Source organism: Papio anubis, chromosome 20 (genome assembly GCF_008728515.1).
Source record: "Papio anubis isolate 15944 chromosome 20, Panubis1.0, whole genome shotgun sequence".
Lineage (NCBI taxonomy): Eukaryota > Metazoa > Chordata > Mammalia > Primates > Cercopithecidae > Papio > Papio anubis.
This window is the reverse complement of record NC_044995.1, coordinates 48,397,491-48,415,832: the sequence shown is the minus strand read 5'-3', so window position 1 is coordinate 48,415,832 and position 18,342 is coordinate 48,397,491. Positions and strand designations below refer to the sequence as shown.

Here is an 18,342-nt window from a genome sequence, read left to right as displayed (position 1 = left end):
CCCAAAGTGCTGGGATTACAGGCGAGAGACACCGCAGCCCGGCCCATTCATTCATTTATAGAGACTCTACCCTGCGTCCCAGAGACACATCAGGGAACAAGACAGAAAGCCCCGCCCTCCTGGCTGGGGTGAGCAGATAAACAAGTAAAATATACTGCGTGTCAGCGGGTGTGTCGATAGAGAAAGACTAGGCGGGGGCGAACGGGGAACGGGGAGTGTGGGTTGCATTTTTCTGTGTGAAATCTACACACAGAAAGAACTGCAGGAATGCCAGTACATTTATTGGGGGGTTCCCCATCTCCGACCCTTAGGGGTGATTTGGGGCAAGTGAAATCACGGTCTGATCTCAATTTCTGGAAAATTGTTCTGAGAATTAGAACTTCTGCAAGGGCTCGAGTGTCAGCTAGTAATAATAATAATAACAGTAATAAGTATTACTGATATGGATGTTGCTGGCAGCAGAAGGGTGCCTCGGGGGGGGGGTCACAAGCCCGACACCCCACAAGGGGTCTTCTCGGAAGAAGGGGTCCTGCCTACTCAGTCACAGCCTGGCCTGCGATCTGGGGGTCTCCCAAGGACCCGCAGGGTTTGGGGAGGGTCCCGGGACCCGCTGCGGGGCGGGTGGTAGGGGGCGTCCTGGGGGGCGTTCTCGGGGCCGGGAAGCCGGGGCGGGCGGAGGCGGGGGCTCCGAGCCCCCTCCCCGCCGCGGCCGCCCCGCGCTTAACGACTGCGCCGCGGGCGACCTCGGCTAATTGATCCGCTAATGGGCCCCGCGCCGCGGCCGCGCCTAATGAGGCGGAGGACGGGGGAGGGCAGGGGGAGGGGAGGGGAGAGAACAGCGGGGAGGCGGGGGTAGGGAGAGGAGGGGGAGAGGGAAAGGAGGAGGGGAGGAGAGAGAGGAGGGAAGGGGAGGGAGAGGATGGAGAGGGAGGGGCGTGGGGGAGAAAACTGAGGGGAGGGAGGAAGGAGGGAAAGCAGGAAGGGAGGGGAAGAAGAATAGGAGGGTGGGGGAGAAGGAGGGAGAGAAGGGAGGAGGAGGGGGAGCAGGAGGGAGGGAAGGGAAGAGGAGGGGGAGGGGGAGGAGGCACAGCATGCTCCCAGCTCCTTGCATAGGACCGGAGGGGAGCAGAGAGGACTGGGGTGAGCCCATACTCCTTTCTGGTTACCTCTCCCCCTCTAACACCCTGTTTCCTCTGGAAGCCCCTTCTCCAAGGCTCTCCTCCGACCCCACTCTTCTCCCAGCCCCCCTACCCCATTCTGAGGGACTTTCTAGAATGTGAGGAGATCTCCTGCCTGCTGGGCCTCAGTTGCCCCCATCCACACAATAGTTCTCAGTGGAGGGAGGAGAATCCCGCAGGCCCAGGTGGCAGGACTCTAGGTGTGGGGCGGGGGAGGGCCTGTCCCGTCCCTCTACAGGGACGGGGACTGGGGACTCCGGGGTCTAAAATCCTCCAGTCCCCCCACCTCTACACCCCAAAGGGCCAGGCTCTGGCAGAGGGTGGGAGAACTTACGGAACCCCCCTTCCCCATCCCCAGCCGGGGAGGAAAAGGAGCGGGGAACAGGAGCTAAAGCTAGGAGTCCGCATTAGACATTCACAGTCAGGCCGGCAAGGTGCCTGTGCTGGCTGAATTGTCTGCAGCTGAGCCTTCTCCATCCCTGTGTGTGCCCTTCAGGCAGTCTTGGGGGAGAAGATGAAAGCTGCACCTGCAGTGCTGGTGGAATTAGGGACCTAGAAATGATCCCGCTCTCTCCCCATTGTGCAGATGGGAAAACTGAGGCCCACGGAAGGTCAGAACATTTGCTCAAGGGCAGGAATAAGTCAGGGCTGTAGCTGAGTCTCCTGCTGTCTGCTCAGGGACCTCTTTGCCCTCCCCCCGCCGCGCTAGGAGCAACCAGACTAATTAGGAAGGCAAAGAAATCATAAAGATAACAGTAATACCGGCGGTGATGTCCTGAACATCCAACCTGCCTCCAGCAATGCTGGAGTGATGCAGTGAAACTTGGATCTCTCAAAGGATTCTTGCAAATGCCTCTGAAGGGCTATTTTTACAGGTAAGGAAACTGAGGCTCTAAGTGGTCACAGAGTCGGGGAATCTGGATTCAAATGCAGGAAATTCAGGATCTTAATCATCTGGTTGGTTGGTTGGTTTCTGAGACGGAATTTCGCTCTTGTTGCCCAGGCTGGAGTGCGGTGGTGCAGTCGTGGCTGACTGCAACCTCTGCCTCCTGGGTTCAAGCTATTCTCCTGCCTCAGCCTCCCAAGTAGCTGGGATTGCAGGCATAGCCACGGCTACCAAGTTACTTGTATTTTTTTTTTTTTTTTTTTGACACTTGAGTCTCTCTGTCGCCTAGGCTGGAGTGCAGGGCCCATCTCAGCTCACTGCAAAGCCCGGCCCTGGCCCACGCATTCTCCCTGCCTCAGCCTCCTAATAGCTGGGACTACAGGCGCCTCAGCCACCACTCGCTAGTTTTTATATTTTTTAGTAGAGACGGGTTTCACCGTGAGACAGTAGCCAGGATGGTCTCAATCTCCTGACCTCGCGGATCGGCCCCGGCCTCCCAAAGTGCTGGGATTACAGGTTTGAGCCACCACACACAATTTTGTATTTTTAGTAGACATGGGGTTTCACCATGTTGGGCTGCTGGTCTTGAACTCCTGACCCTGAAGTGATCCGGCCCACTCGCCTCCCAGCAAGTAGGATTATAGGTGTGAGCCACTGGCAACAGCCAGGGATCTTAACCATTTGGCTTTGGCTTAGCCGACCCACTGATTAGTGGGGAGGAGGAGAATTTATATTGTGAATAATTGATCTGGTGCAGAGTTAGCGGCCAGCAGGATTGGCTGAGGCAGGGCTGACCTTGGAGGCTCACGGCCCCCACCCCGTGTTCACTGCCTCAGTCTGACCCTTCCTGGCATCTTCTCTGTAACTGAAAGTGTTCAGACATGGTCCCAGGTGGGGCCTTTCCCTCTGCCTGAAACACTCTGTTCCTAGTTCAGTCATCCCCATCACAATCACTTTTTCCTGCGATCTTTGTTTTTATTTTTATTTTGAGACAGAGTCTCACCTGGTTGCCCAGGCTGAAGTGCAGTGGTGCACTCATAGCTCACTGCAGCCTCAACCTCCCGGGCTCAGGTGATCCTCCCATGTTGGCCTCCTAAGTAGCCAAGACTACAGGTACACACCACCACAGCCAGCTAATTTTTTTTTTTTTTTTTTTGTAGGAACAAGGTCTTGCCATGTTGGCCAGGCTGGTCTCAAACTCCTGACCTCGAGTGATCCACCCACCTCGGCCTCCCACAGTGCTGGGATGACAGGTGTGAGCCACCGCGCCCGACTTTCCCTGCCTTGATCTTCACAGCATTTCTCCCTCCGCACAATTTGTTCCAACAAATATTCCCTTGTCCACTGCTTTTCTCGACTCTAATATGGGTTTGGTGAAGAGAGTTTGTCTGTTTGGGTTGCTACTATAGATCCTGGGGCCTAGAATCATGCCTGGCACACAGTAGGTGTGTAGTGATTAGGGAACAAAATGAGAAAATGGCAGTGAAGGCTGGGCATGGTGGCTCACACCTGTAATCCCAGCACTTCGGGAGGCCGAGGCAGGAGGGCCAAGTCGGGCCAGAAGTTTGAGACCAGCCTGGGCAACATGGTGAAACCCCATCTCTACTAACTTAAAGACAAAAATTAGCTGGGCGCAGATGACACTCCTGTAATCCCAGCTACTTAGGAAGCTGAGGAAGGAGAATCGCTTGAACCCCGGAGGCGGAGGCTGCAGTGAGCAGAAATCATGCCACCGCACTCCAGCTGGGTGACAGAGTCAGACTCCTTCTCAAAACAGAAAAGGGCAGAGAAGCCTATGAGATGGGTGGATGTGGGCCAGCCCTGTAGGATCCTGCCCGCCCTACAGGCCAGGAGCTGGGGCATAGGGAGCCATGGGTGGTGTTTGAGCAGAAAAGGGGCAGCACATGCAGATGTGTGATTAGTGAGATCCTCCACGGGACACCAGGGGGCAGGCTGGAGGGGAAACTGAGGCAGGAAGTCACGAGGAGGCCCCTGTGCCACTTAGGTGTTTTATTTATTTTTTTGTTTTTTGTTTGTTTGTTGTTTCTGGTGAGATGGAGTCTCTGTGGCCCAGGCTGGAGTGCAGTGGCATGATCTTGGCTCACTGCAACCTGGGTTCAAGCCATTCTCTTGCCCCAGCCTCCCAAGTAGCTAAGATTACAGGGATGCACCCCCACGCCTGGGCTACTTTTTATATTTTTGTTGTTATTGTTGTTGTTTTGTTTTTGGTTTTTGAGACGCAGTTCTGTTGCCTGTCACCCACAGGCTGGAGTGGCTGATTCACCCTCACTGCAACCTCTGTCACCTGGGTTCAAGCAATTCTCCTGCTTCAGCCTCCTGAGTAACTGGGATTACAGGCCCCCACTGCCATGCCTGGCGAATTTTTTTGTATTTTTAGTAGAGATGGGGTTTCACCATGTTGGCCAGGCTGGTCTCAAACTCCTGACCTCAAATGATCTGCTTGTCTTGGCCTCCCAAACTGCTGGGATTACAGGTGCGAGCCATGACCCAGGTCCCAGTTAGATGTTTTGACTGATATTAAAAACTGCAGAGGCCAGGCGTGGCGTGGTGGCTCATGCCTGTAATCCCAGCACTTTGGGAGGCCAAGATGGGCAGATCACGAGGTCAGGAGTTCCAGACCATCTCACAAAAAAAAAAAAAAAAAAAAAAAAAAAAACTGCAGAAGGCACCAGGTGCCATGGTTCATGCCTATAATCCCAGCACTTTGGGAGGCCGAGGCTGGAAGATTGCTTGAGGCCAGGCGTTGGAGACCAGCTTGGGTAATATAGCAAGACCCAATCTCTACAAAAACTCAAAATATGAGCCAGCCATGGTAGTGAAGACTGGGGTCTCAGCTACTTGGGAGGCTGAGGTGGGAGGACTGCTTGAGCCTTGCAAGGAGCCGTGATCATGCCACCACACCCCAGCCTGGGCGACAGAGTGAGACCTTGTCTCAAAGCAGTAACAAAACACAAAAAGCTCTGCCAGGCGAGTTGGCTCATGGCTGTAATCCCAGCACTTTGAGAGGCTGAGGCGGGAGGATCACTTGAGGCCAGGAGTTTGAGAGCAGCCTGGGCAACACAGTGAGACCCCAATCTCTAAAAAATAAAATACAATTTAAAATTAAATTAAAAACTAGAGAAGGGAGCTGAAACCACCCCTGCATGGTTTCCCCTCTGAGGGCCTAGGGTTCCCTCTGACTTTCTCTCCTGGGTAATGTCTGTCTTTGTCCCCCTCCTTCTCTGAGTCCCCACTGCCTTTAAAAAAATATTTCCATTCATTTAAATTGTTAAGTCGAATATGAAACCCACTTCCGAGCTAGTACTGGAGAATGGACAGAACTGGTGCTTAACGAGAGCAGCTTCTACATAGGATCCCTAGGGACTTGGGGAAAAGGGACAGACCCCTAATATGAAGCAAATAGAACTCAGGTTTGAAACAGATTATCCAACAATCTCCCTCATCTGGCCCCCTCTGCCTCGGGGCTCTCTGATGGTCTCGTCTCCCTCTTTCTGCGATCTCTGGGCTTCTCCCTCTGTCCTTCAAAGTCGCCAGCTTGGGTTCCCTAACCTTCCCTGGATCTCTTGATTGGCGCCCCCCTCCCTCTCCCTCTCCCTCCACCTCCGCCCCCTCTGCCCCCTTCCCCCACCTCTCCCCTCCTTCCTCCCTGCCCCTACACCGGGTCCCCTCCACCCGGGGACCTCCTCCCCTCCCCTCTCCTTCCCTCTCCTTCCCTTCCCTCCCCTCTGCCGCCTCCCGCTTTGTCCCTCCGCTTCCTCCTCCATTCTCTCCTCTTCTCCCTCCTCTTCCCTCCTACACCCCTGTCTCAGATCCTAGTCCCGGGGAGGGGCGGTCCCTACGCTCCCCGCGCTCCCCATGTTCCCCACGCTCCCCTACTGCCCCTCTCCCCTGCTGGGCCAGGCCCCCGTGGCTAATGGTGGGTTCCCCAGCAGCAGTGCGGGAGGAGGGGGCGAGCAATCTTGCCCTAGGCCTGCCCAACCCTGGAACTCGCCCCCCCAACCCTCGAACTCGCCCCCGCCACCCTCCCTCCTCAAGGGCAGCCACAGAGCTCCCAGCTGGAGCACGTGGCTGTGTGACCCTGGGCAGGTCACTAGGCGTCTCTGGGCCTGTCTGCCTCCAAAGCCTGACCTCCCAGCAACTGGATTGGTGGGGAAGGAATTAAAACCCCACCTGGGGCAGCAGCAGACCTTTCATTCCTGTATTTATTGGGCACCTATTGTGTGCCAGGCTTGGGTATCCCTCGCGGAGCCCACAGAGTCATGGGGAAGGTTTGGAAGATAGGCCAAGACCATTTCAGAGAACACCAAGTGGTAGAAAGAAAAATCTAGCAAGGGCTGGTGACAGAGATGGGGCTGCTTGGCCCAGGAGAGGAGGGAAGGCCTCTCTGAGGGGGTGACATTTGAGTTGAGAAGGGCTTGACAGCAAGAGCCCATCTTGGGGAGGAGGCTGTCGAGGAGGGGGCAGGTGCTCCAGGCAGAGGGAGCCCCAGTGGCAAAGCCTGGAGGCGGCACTGTGCCCATCCCAGGGCAAGCTCTCAGCCCCTAACTCAGAGGGCCACGGTGTGTATATCAACCAGGTAGCCCAGTGATAATAGCAATGGCAGGTCGGGCGCGGTGGCTCTCTCCTGTAATCCCAGCACTTTGGGAGGCCGAGGCAGGTGGATCATTTGAGGTCAAGAGTTCAACACCAGCCTGGCCAACATGGTGAAACCCCATCTCTACTAAAAATACGAAAATTAGGCTGGGTGTGGTGGCTCACACCTGTAATTCCAGCACTTTGGGAGGCCGAGGCGGGCGGATCACGAGGTCAGGAGATCGAGGCCATCCTGGCTAACACGGTGAAACGCCGTCTCTACTAAAAATACAAAAAATTAGCCGGGTGTGGTAGCAGGCAACTGTAGTCACAGCTACTCGGGAGGCTGAGGCAGGAGAATGGCATGAACCCAGGAGGTGGAGCTTGCAGTGAGCCGAGATCATGCCACTGCCCTCCAGCCTGGGCAACAGAGCGACAGAGCAAGACTCCATCTCAAAAAACAAAACAAAACAAAAAACCAAAAATTAGCCGGGCATGGTGGCATGTACCTGTAATCCCAGCTACTCGGGAGGCTGAGGCAGGAGCATGGCTTGAACCTGGGGGGTGGATGGAGGTTGCAGTAAGTGGAGATCTCGCCACTGTACTCCAGTCTGGGTGACAGAATGAGACCCTGTCTCAAAAAAAAAAAAAAAAAAAAAAGCAATGGCAGCAGAAGCTGTCATCAAGGGCCACTCTGGGATTGGTGACAGTACCATGCCCCTTTTCCAGGTGAGCAAACGGAAGTCCACAAGGCCTAAAAGGTCTCACTGCAAACCAGAAGCTGGTTGAGGAAGATTCAGATTGAGGTTGGTAATACAGCAAGACCCCATCTCTACAAAATCTCAAAACATGAGCCAGGTGTGGTGGTGTACGATTGTGGTCTCAGCTATTTGGGAGGTTGAGGTGGGAGGATTTTGCTTAAGCCTTGCAGGGAGCCGTAATCATGCCACTGCACTCCAGCCTGGGCGACAGAGTGAGACCTTGTCTTAAAACAATAACAGGCCGGGCTCGGTGGCTCAAGCCTGTAATCCCAGCACTTTGGGAGGCCGAGACGGGCGGATCACAAGGTCAGGAGATCGAGACCATCCTGGCTAACACAGTGAAACCCCTTCTACTAAAATACAAAACTTAGCCGGCCAGGTGGCAGGCTCTGCAGTCCCAGCTACTCGGGAGGCTGGAGGCAGGAGAATGGCGGAACCCGGGAGGCGGAGCTGCAGTGAGCTGAGCCCGGGCCACTGCACTCCAGCCTGGGTGACAGAGCGCAGACCCCGCCTCAAAAAAAAAAAAAAAAAAAAAAACAATAACAAAGCCGGGCGCCATACTGTAATCCCAGCAAATTTTGGGAGGCTGAGGCGGGCGGATCATCACGCAGGTCAGGGAGATCGAGACCATCCCATCCCTCGCTCACAGTGAAACCCCACTACTAAAAATACAAAAACTAGCCGGGTGTGATGGCGGGTGCCTGTAGTCCCAGCTGCTCGGGAGGCTGAGGCACGAGAATCGCTTGAACCTGGGAGGTGGAGATTACAATGAGCAGAAATCCAGCCACTGCACTCCAGCCTGGTCGACGGAGTGAGAGCCTGTCTTATAAAAGAAGATTCAGATTGGGCCGTGCAGCCAGGGGTTTGTTCAACCCCCATCTGTGCTGTGCCTTCTAGGGAGACCAGGCTGGGCAAATTTGGGGCCCAGCAATGAGCTCTCCAGGGAAGGAGGGAAGGTGGAGATGGAGACAGAGTCCATGGGGATCCTAGGAGGGTGAGCCCCCAACTTGGTACAGAGGGGTTATATGTGGTGTGGGTGATGGGGTTGGTGCAATGACCAGAAAGCCCCAGGGGTTTAAAAATGGGGGTTGTCTGGGGTACCAGCCCCAGCTCTGCTTCCACACCCCAAATTGTCCCAGCTGGGCACTGCACATTCCCACACAATAATAACGGTGAGAGCCTTTTCATCTATCGAGCTATTTGATCCTGTGATGACTCAATGAGGAAGTTTCTATCATTATCCCAGCGTACAGGATCACAGTGACGCAGCGGCGGAGGTGGGGTTTGAACCCAGGCTTACACATCAGTGGCACTGGGTCTCACAGCCTCTAGGGGTAGTGTGATCTCTGAGATCTCAGCTGACCCCTACAGGTTGTGTTAGCACAGGGGACCTGGCGTCGCGTCCACCATGCTGTGTGACCTTGGTGAGCCTCTATCCCTCTATCGGCTTGTCCACTTACTCTCCCAATAAATACAGTGTAGCCAGTAGTATGTTGGGGCCTGGGCAGACCATCCACACGGAAGCGAACAGATAGTATGTGTTCAGAGAGCCACGAGGCCTCTGAAGAATGAGAGAGAAGCTAAGCAGGTAGGAGGAGGGGAGCTACTCTAGCCAGCCTGGCCTCTCTAGGATGTGATGTTTGATCTGAACGGAAGAGAAAGGCTGGCCGTGGTTCAGACAGAGGGAACAGCCAGTGCACTTCAGAGGTCTTGAGGCTAGACTCTGTGAGGAACAGGGAGGAGGCCTGTGTGGCTGGAGCAGAGGGGGAGGAGTGGGAGGAGGTGAGAAGAGGGAGGCGATGGAGGTCAGATCACATAGACAGAAGTAGGGAGTTTGGATTTTATTTTGAGGGCAATAGGGAGCTATGGAAGGTTCTTGAGGAAGGGAGGGATGGGATCTGATTCACTTTTTTTTTTTTTTGGAGGTTGGGGAGGATAGAGTTTTGCTCTTCTTGCCCAGGCTGGAGTGCAATGGCACAGTCTCAGCTCACTGCAATCTCCGCCTCCCAGGTTCAAGCAATTCTGTCTCAGCCTCCCAAGTAGCTGGAATTACAGGTGCCCGCCACCACACCCAGCTAATTTTTGTATTTTTAGTAGAAACGGGGTTTCACCATGTTGACCACACTGCTCTCGAACCCCTGACTGCAGGCAACCCCTCTGCCTCAGCCCCTCGAAGTGCTGGGATTACAGGCGTGAGCTACCATGCCCAGCCCTGATTCACATTTCAATGGATCATCAAGGATGTGGGCACAATGGAGAATGCATAGCGTAGATGTAGGGTGTGAGGGCAGGGTGGGAAAGAAGGACCATTTAGGACATAGTGGGGGCTGGACACAGTGGTTCACACCTGTAATCCCAGCACTCTGTGAAGCTGAGGCAAGAGGATTGCTTGAGCCCAGGAGTTGAAGACCAGTCTGGGCAACATAGTGAGACCCTGTCTCTATGAAACATTTTTTAAAAATTAGCTGGGTGGCCGGGCGCGGTGGCTCAAGCCTGTAATCCCAGCACTTTGGGAGGCCGAGGCGGGTGGATCACGAGGTCAGGAGATCGAGACTATCCTGGCTAACATGGTGAAACCCCGTCTCTACTAAAAATACAAAAAATTAGCCGGGCACGGTGGCGGGCGCCTGTAGTCCCAGCTACTTGGGAGGCTGAGGCGGGAGAATGGCGTGAACCCGGGAGGCGGAGCTTGCAGTGAGCCGAGATCACGCCACTGCACTCCAGCCTGGGAGACACAGTGAGACTCCGTCTCAAAAAAAAAAAAAAAAAATTAGCTGGGTGTGGTGGTACCCATCTGTGATCCCAGCTACTCCAGAGGCTGAGGCAGGAGGATGGCTTGAGCCGAGGGAGGTCAAGGCTGCAGTGAGCTATGATGGTGGCACTGTACTCCAGACTGAGTGACAGAGCGAGACCTTGTCTCAATAATAAGGACAAAATAAAGAAATGTGGGGAATACAAATAACCACCCTTTATGGAGCATTTACTATGTATTATTATTATTATTGTTATTATTATTATTATTATTATTATTATTTTTGAGACGGAGTCTTGCTCTGTTGCCCAGGCTGGAGTGCAGTGGTGTGATCTCGGTTCACTGCAACCTCCGCCTTCTGGATTTCAAGGATTCTTCTGCCTCAGCCTCCTGAGTAGCTGGGATTACAGGCATGTGCCACTACACCTGGCTAATTCTTGTATTTTTAGTAGAGACAAGGTTTCCCCACATTGGCCAGGCTGGTCTCCAACTCCCGACCTCAGGTGATCCGCCCGTCTTGGCCTCCCAAAGTGCTGGGATTACAGGTGTGAGCCACTGTGCCCGGCCTGCTATGCATTACTGTAAGTACTTTATAGGCCTTATTTGAAGATTCTATTATCAACCTTGCATTCCAGACAAGGAAACCCTAGCAGAGTGAACATGCCTGGCACTGAGCCGCTGTCACTCTGGGACTTCTCCCCCAGCCGCGCAGTTCTTACTCAGGGAGAGGCTGGAGTTCCTGAGCCCCTCAGCCAATCCTAGTGCCTCCTGCCATGGGCTCCCAGTCCCTGACTCCCACTGGTCAGAACCCACGGTGACTTCAGCACCCATGCAAAAATAGGTACAGGGGCCCTCTAACTGTAGGGGGTGTCTACCTCTCCCCTACTTCACAGCTGGGGAATGTTCAGAGATCCACACAGCATAGCTGGGGGTCAGTGCCCAAGGCTCACTCTGTCACAGGAAAGGGCTTAAGGCTGCCCCATCTTTCTTCTGTCCACTTAGGGTTAGGGTGATCTAAAGGCACTGCTCAAATGAGGCAACTCCTATGCATTCTGCAAAACCCTAGCTTAAATACTGAAGCCTAACACCTTTTTTTTTTTGAGACAGAGTTCACTTGTTGCCTTGTGGCTGCTGGAGTGCAGTGGCAGCTGACCTCGCTCACTGCAGACTCCACGTCCCAGGTTCAAGCAATTATTCTGCTTCAAGTCTCCTGAGAAGCTGGGACTACAGGAGTGTGCCACCATGCCCGGCTAATTTTTGTATTTTTGGTAGAGACGGTTTCACTGTGTTGGCCAGGCTGGTCTTGAACTCCTGTCCTCAGGCGATCCGCCTGCCTCGGCCTCCTAAAGTGCTGGGATTACAGGCGTGAACCACCACACCCAGCCCCAACATCTATTAAATACTACCACCTAACATCTAGAAAGCTATCCCAACTTCCCAATGAGGGCGGTAAATCCTGGCTGAGCCTGCCCCGACTCCCACCCCCAGCTCTGATCCTCCCTCACCCCAACCCTGACCACCACGGGGGTTCTGAGAGAGTTGGGCTGTCTTCCCCTCCTCCCAAACTTGGGAGCCCCTCCTTGAGTTTCCACCAAGGTCAGCCCTGGCTGCTGACAGGCAGAACGGCACGGAGTATTGGTTTCATGAATGAGTTTTGTCCAGCAATCTCACTGTGCATGTGGGTAAACTGAGGCTCAAAGAGAGGCCCTGGAGGTTCTAGGGAGATGGCTCCCCATGTTCCTGGGTGGAAGGAAATGTATGTGTGATTTTTCCGGGGGGGCACACCGCCAAGCGTGGCGGGGAGCTGAGGCTCAGAGGTCACCCGCGAGCCCGGGGCCAGCGGGAGGGGACAGGCCTGGCTGGTGGCCCAGCAGCTCGGCTGGAGGGGGCGGTAGGCAGAGGCTGGCGGTGTCGGAAGCCAAAGGCTTGGCCTCCCCGAGGGAGCCGCTTTCCCGGCCCGGGTCGGATCAATGGGCTGTAATTATACCGCGCCGGGCCGGGAGCCGGCAGGGAGGGAGCGGGAGCTGGCGGGAGGGAGGTAGCTGGCGGGGGAGCGCGGGCCGGAGAGGTACCCACGTTACTTTGATTGACAGCCCGGGCGAGCGCCGCGCGGGAGCTTCTGGGAATCGTAGTCTTTTTCTGAAAACCCGTGCTCTCCTCCAGCTTGCACGCTCGGGGAAACTGAGGCACAAGGACCAGCACCACCCGCCCCCCGACTACCTATAGGCCCATCCCCGCCCCCCAATCTGGGAAATAAAACCGAGCCCGTTCCTGGAGCCTCCAGGCTCGGGTAAGAGCTTCAGGTCTTCAGCGTGACTTAAGTACTCTTTGCCTCAGTTTACCTATCTGTGAAATAGGAAGAAAGATGCAACCTCTGCTCCGCCAGCTAGCCGGGATTTTGCAAGGTAGCATATTGCACGAGGGTCCCTTGTTTTTAAGGGGAGATAGGCCAGGCTCGGGGGTGACTCGCTTTCCTCTGTTTCCGAATTATAATGGAGCTTTATCCCCCAGTCCTCCAATCCGGCTGGGCTCGGGCGTCCACCAGGGTCTCAGATTCTAGGGAGGGGGGCCACACTCGCCAAACCCCGCCGGGAGCGCCGAGCTCTCTTCCGATTGGCCCTACTGATCCCAGTGCCTCCTGTCATTGGTTGCTGGTCTCCTAATCCCCATTGGCCAATTTCCCCTGTGACGTCACTGGCCCATGTGGGAGCGCCGCGAGCGGATTGGCTGGCGCCCCCAGCCAACCACCGCGGAGAAAGGAATTTCCACAGTAGCTGGGGCGGCCAGGCTGATTTAAGGTGGTCTGAGCAATCCGGGGTCCCAGCGCAGCTTCTCAGCTTTTTCCTTTTTTTTTTTTTTTTCCTGAACCCACATCCACATTATAAAACCCTAGCCAGGAACCAGGGACTGAGTCTCTCTGTAGTGGGAAGGGGGAGATCGGCGGCTGAGCTCCTTTTCCCCTCTGGCAGCTTCTTCCCCGATGGTGCAGCTGGGGAAACTGAGGCCCAAAGAGGTGGTCCGTGAAGCCCTGCGTGGCAAATGAAGTCGCTGGGGACTCTGCCCAGGCTGGAACACGCCTGGCAGGTTGCTTCCCTGCTTCCTGCTCTGGCCGGATGTGGTATTTTGGGGAGTTAGGCAGTCACAGGCGGCCAAGGGTTCCCCAGTATCGCACACAGTTGCTGGCAGCTGAGTCTCCCCAGATTCCGCCCGCTGCTTCCAAAGTTAGGGATGTTGCTGCCCAGAGCAGAAACTCCTCCTTCCTGGCGGATCACACACACCAAGGGATGGGGTGTGTTCCTGTGTGCGTGTGTGGTCTTGTGGCTTCTCGGGCAATCCGCAAATCTGTATTTACCCTCCCCGGTGCAATGTGCCTGGTACAGGGATCTGAAGACTGCTGGGTAAAGATGCCCTCCTCCAGGAAGCCTCCGCTCACTCACCGGGCAGTGCGCTATGTGGCCCTGGGAGGGTACGTGTTCCGTGTGTTCCGTACCTCTGTCCCCGCCAGATGCTCTGGGAGCCCCTCCCTGGAAGGCCTGGGGCTGGGTCCTCTCTAGGGCTCCAGCCTCTTGCAGCACGTGGAGGTGGTCGTAGACTAAATATCCACTTATCCACCAACACCAAGCAGTTTGTGTCCACTGTGTGTGTGTGTACGCACGTATGGAGGGGATGACAGGAGGCTGGGGGAGATGGCTTTTGGAGGAGACAGTTTTTGGGTTAGGCCTTGAAAAAATGGACTTTCTCCAGCCATAAAAGGAGGGGGAGGGAATTCCAGGAAGAGATAACAAGCAGGGAAAGGCACAGAGGTGGGAAAGAAAGGACACCAATTAGGTAATCTGGTCAGGGTGGCTGGAGGGGGTTGGGGGTGTGGTGTGATCTGGTGGAGGAAGGTGAAGCTGGCTGGGCCAGGGATGCAGAGGCTCCAGTGCTAGGCTGAAGAGCTGGACATTTGTCCTTAGGGCAATAGGGAGCCAGGGGAGGGTTTGAGGGAAGGAGGGCCAGGCTCCAACTGAAGATCACCAAAAACAAAGGCTGCTCAGAGGGAGGAGGTGGCTGTGGTCCAGATGGGAGAGAGGACAAAGGCCTGGTCAGGGTGGGGGCTGCTGGGGCGGGGAGAAAGGAGGAGGGTTGCAGGATTGGTGCTGGCAATAGAGGACTAGGCTGATGCTCTGGTTTGGAGTATCTGGGGGGCTGTGTGTGGGGGCCCTGACCGGAGCAAGGGGTAAGAGTCTGAGATCTGGGGAACTTCTAGGGGAGATGCCCAGTTGGTGGCTGGACCCACAGGGCTGGATCTCAGGGTAGGAACCAGAGCTTGCAGCCATCCTCATGAGGCGGTCACTGAAGCCTCGAGGGGGAGGCGGTGTCTCAGAGCCCTGGAAGCCAGAGGTATGGGTCAAGGTGACATTCAGGTGACCGGGCTAAGGAAGGACAGAGACCTATGTTTATTATTTGTTTGTAGAGACGGGGGCGGGGGCAGGGGATGCGGGTCTCGATACGTTGCCCAGGCTGGTCTCAAACTCCTGGCCTCTTTGGCCTCCCAAAGTGCTGGGATTGCAGGTTTGAGCCACCACACCTGTGCTTAGAGAGGGACGAGGGCTGCCAGGACAGGAGGCTGCAGAGGAGGTGAGGCTGCTGTGAGCAAGCGTTGTGATGGAGGTCGAGAAGGAGCCCCTGGGTTTCCAGAGCCGGGGGCTTTGGCAGGAGACGGAAGATCTGGAGGGGTGCAGTGGCTCACACCTGTATCCCAGCACTCGGGAGGCCAATGCGGGTGGATCACCTGCCAGAAGATCGAGACCAGCCTGGCCTGGTCAACATGGTGCAACCCCGTCTCTACTAAAAATACAAAAATTAGCTGGGCGCGGTGGCTCACGCCTGTAATCCCAGCACTTTGGGAGGCCGAGGCAGGCGGGATCCGCGAGGTCAGGAGATGAGACCATCCTGGCTAACACAGTGAAACCCGTCTCTACTAAAAATACAAATCCAGCCAGGTCGCGGTGGTGTGGTATGCATGATCCCCAGCTACTTTCCGGGAGGCTGGGAGCAGGAGAATGCGTGAGCTTGGGAGGCTGAGCTTGCAGTGCGCCGAGATGGTGCCACCCTGCACTGCAGCCTGGGCGAGAGAGCGAGACTCCGTCTCAGAAAAAAAAAAAAAAATTAGGCGTGGTGCATGTCTGTAATCCCAGCTACCGGAGAGGCTGAGGCAGGAGAATCACTTGAACCTGGGAGGCGGAGGTTGCAGTGAGCCGAGATCTGTAATCCCAGCTACTTGGGAGGCTGAGGCAAGAGAATCGCTTGAATCTGGGAGGCGGAGGTTGCAGTCAGCCAAGATCATGCCACTGCACTCCAGCCTGGACGACAGCATGACTCTGTCTCAAAAAAAAACAAACAAAAAAACCACAACCAACAAGAAGGAAGATGTGGGGTGTGGACAGTTGCAGACAATGAGGACGGATGCCACTATGTGTGCTCAAGGTCCTGGCAGGGGAGATGTTGGCCTTCCAGGAGAGTGAAACACCTGCTGAAAAGGGTTTGGAATCAGCACTTCACAGACCCCCGAGAACCTGGAATCAGAGACTTTTGGCAACGTGGAATGATGGCTCTGCCTGTTCGTGAGACTTTGTGAGCAGGGAATGTGGCCAGTGGTTTCTGGCTTTAGGCTGGTTATTGAGCACTTGCCGTGTGCCAGGCCCTGCAGGGACCTAGACAGGCTCAGTCCCTCCACAGCCTTCTTCGTGGTGAGGGAGACAAACAAGGACTCGAACAACCTCCGAGTAAACATACTCACATCCAAAACACACTGTGGGCTGGGCATGGTGGCTCAAGCCCGTAATCGCAGCACTTTGGGAGGCCAAGGCGGGTGGATCATCTGAGGTCAGGAGTTTGAGACCAGCCTGGCCAACATGGCAAAAGCCGGTCCCTACTAAAAATATAAAAATTAGCCAGGCTTGGTGGTGGGCGCCTGTAATCCCAGCTACTCGGGATGCTGAGGCAGGAGAATCACCTGAACCCAGAAGGCGGAGGTTGCAGCAGTGAGCTGAGATCGCACCACTGCACTCCAGAGACAATAAACAAAACGTTAAAAAAGAGATCATCAAGGGGAAAAGGGGGAGTTTTGTGCAGAGCCTTGTGGGAAGAGAGACGAGCTTGGATTTATTTTGAGGACAATAGGGAGCCAATGAGTACTACACACACACACACACACACACACGTATCTTTATCCCAGGCTCTCTCTTTTCCTCCCTTCCCAGAGCTGCCCAACCTCATGGTTCAGGTCTCATTTCCAAGGCTACCCTCCCCCAAGAGCCCTCTCCCAGACACCCCCGATAAGCAGGTTTCCTCTTGTTAATTTCTATCACTGCCCCCTAAACTCTTCCTCTGTCTATACAAATAGTCCCATAATTATCAAGCTGTGAACCTGCCTAGCCTGTCACTCACATCCCACAGACTCAGAGAGGGCAGGGATCTGTCTCCTTTATCCTCCCTTATAATCCCAGTGCCTGGAAGGATGCCTGGCACGTCGTAGGTGCTCCGTAAATATCTGTGGGCTGGAAAACGATGGCTTTAAATTTGATAAGGGCTTTTTTTTTTTTTTTTTTTTGAGACAAGGTCGTGTTCTGTTACCCAGGCTGGAGTGCAGTGACGTGATCTCTACTCATTGCAGCCTCGACCTCCTGGGGCTGAGGTATCTCCCGCCTCAGCCCCCCAACTAGCTGGGACCACAGGTGTGCACCACCATGCCTGGCTAATTATTTTTGCATTTTTTTTGGTAGAGATACAAAAAATGCAAACATTTATTTTGTATTGTCACTGCGTTGTCCACACTGGTCTTGAACTCCTGGGCTCACGCGATCCTCCCTCCTCAGCTTCCCAAAGTGCTGGGGCTACAGGCATGACCCACCACTCCTGGCCCATTGACCTGGCCCATTGATAAGGGCTCTTGTGCCCATTACAAAATGGGTTTTTGTAACCCTAACCCTTAGGTACCATTAGGTATTCGTTCATCTAAGGGCACAGGTCCAAGCATGATCAAGGGGCATGGATTTTTCTCTGTTCTGTTTCCAGCTGTGCCCCAGTGTCTACTGCAGTGTGTGGTCCACAGTATGCACTCAGTACATGTTTGTTGATTGACTTAACGAACCTCTCCTGAGGTTTCTCCAGAGAGAATAAGAACTTCCCACTCCCCAGGTGGGCCTGAAGGATGCTGTCTGGATGTCTGTGGTTTCTGGTCGGGGCTGGAGCCTTTGCCCTGGGAGAGACTTAAGTCTGATGGCAGAGCTGTGGTTCTTCCAGTTCTAAGTGGGACATGGCCCCTGCCTTCAAGAAACCAGTCTGAGAAGGGAGACAGCGCAGTCCACTGGTGATGGCAGTAGGAATACAATTCCTATCTGTGGAAGTTTGCTCTGTGTAGGGAAATGCTGAGGGCGTTCATGCACCATTTCATTTAAGTGTAGTACCTAGTGCCGTGGCTCCCGCCCGTAATCCCAGCACTTTGAAAGGCCGAAGAGAGAGGAATGAGTCCAGGAGTTCAAGACCAGCCTGGGCAACATAGTGAGACGCTCCTGCTCATCTCTGCAAAAAATTGTAAAATTAGCTGGGCATGGTGGTGCACACCTGTAGTCCCAGCTACTCGAGAAGCTAAGGGGGAAGGATCGCTTGAGCCCAGGAGTTCGAGGCTGCGGTGAGCCATGATCGCCCCACTGTACTCCAGCCTGGGCAACATAGCGAGACCCTGTCTCTGCAAAAAATTAAACACTAAAGATCGCGCACCATCCCTGACCTTTTGTAGAGACTACTGAGGCCCCCAGAGGGTGAGGGCCCCGCCCGATCTGGGAAGCAGTGTTTGCTGTGAGATTCCCTTCCTGGCAGGGCTTCCTGCGAGCGCTTGGCAAGGCTGCGTCGTCCTGACCCTTCCATCTCAGCCCAATGTCACTTGCTCAGAAAAGCCATTTCCGACTCCAGAGGGGCCCCCGCCCTCCGCAAGCCTCCCCAACGGTGGGTAACACGATGTGAATTTCTTCACTGGTGTTTCTCCTCCCGCCCCTCCGGGAGGGGGTGGGGACCCTGTTTTGCGGCACTGGGCGCCTCCCCACTCGGCCTCAGTTTCCCCACAGGCCCAGGGACTGAAGGAAGGGGGCGGGTGACCGGGGGACCGGACGCGCGGGCGCAGGGAGGGGC

General features: G+C 55.0%; 1 long non-coding RNA gene across 1 annotated transcript; it reads left to right on the top strand.

The window, feature by feature from the left end:
* Positions 1–1,236: 1,236 nt before the first annotated feature.
* Positions 1,237–18,323, top strand: LOC116271709. Its single transcript, XR_004180421.1, has 3 exons — positions 1,237–2,053; positions 7,387–7,463; positions 18,034–18,323. It is a non-coding gene; the product is annotated as an uncharacterized LOC116271709 (long non-coding RNA).
* The last annotated feature ends 19 nt before the right edge of the window (positions 18,324–18,342 follow it).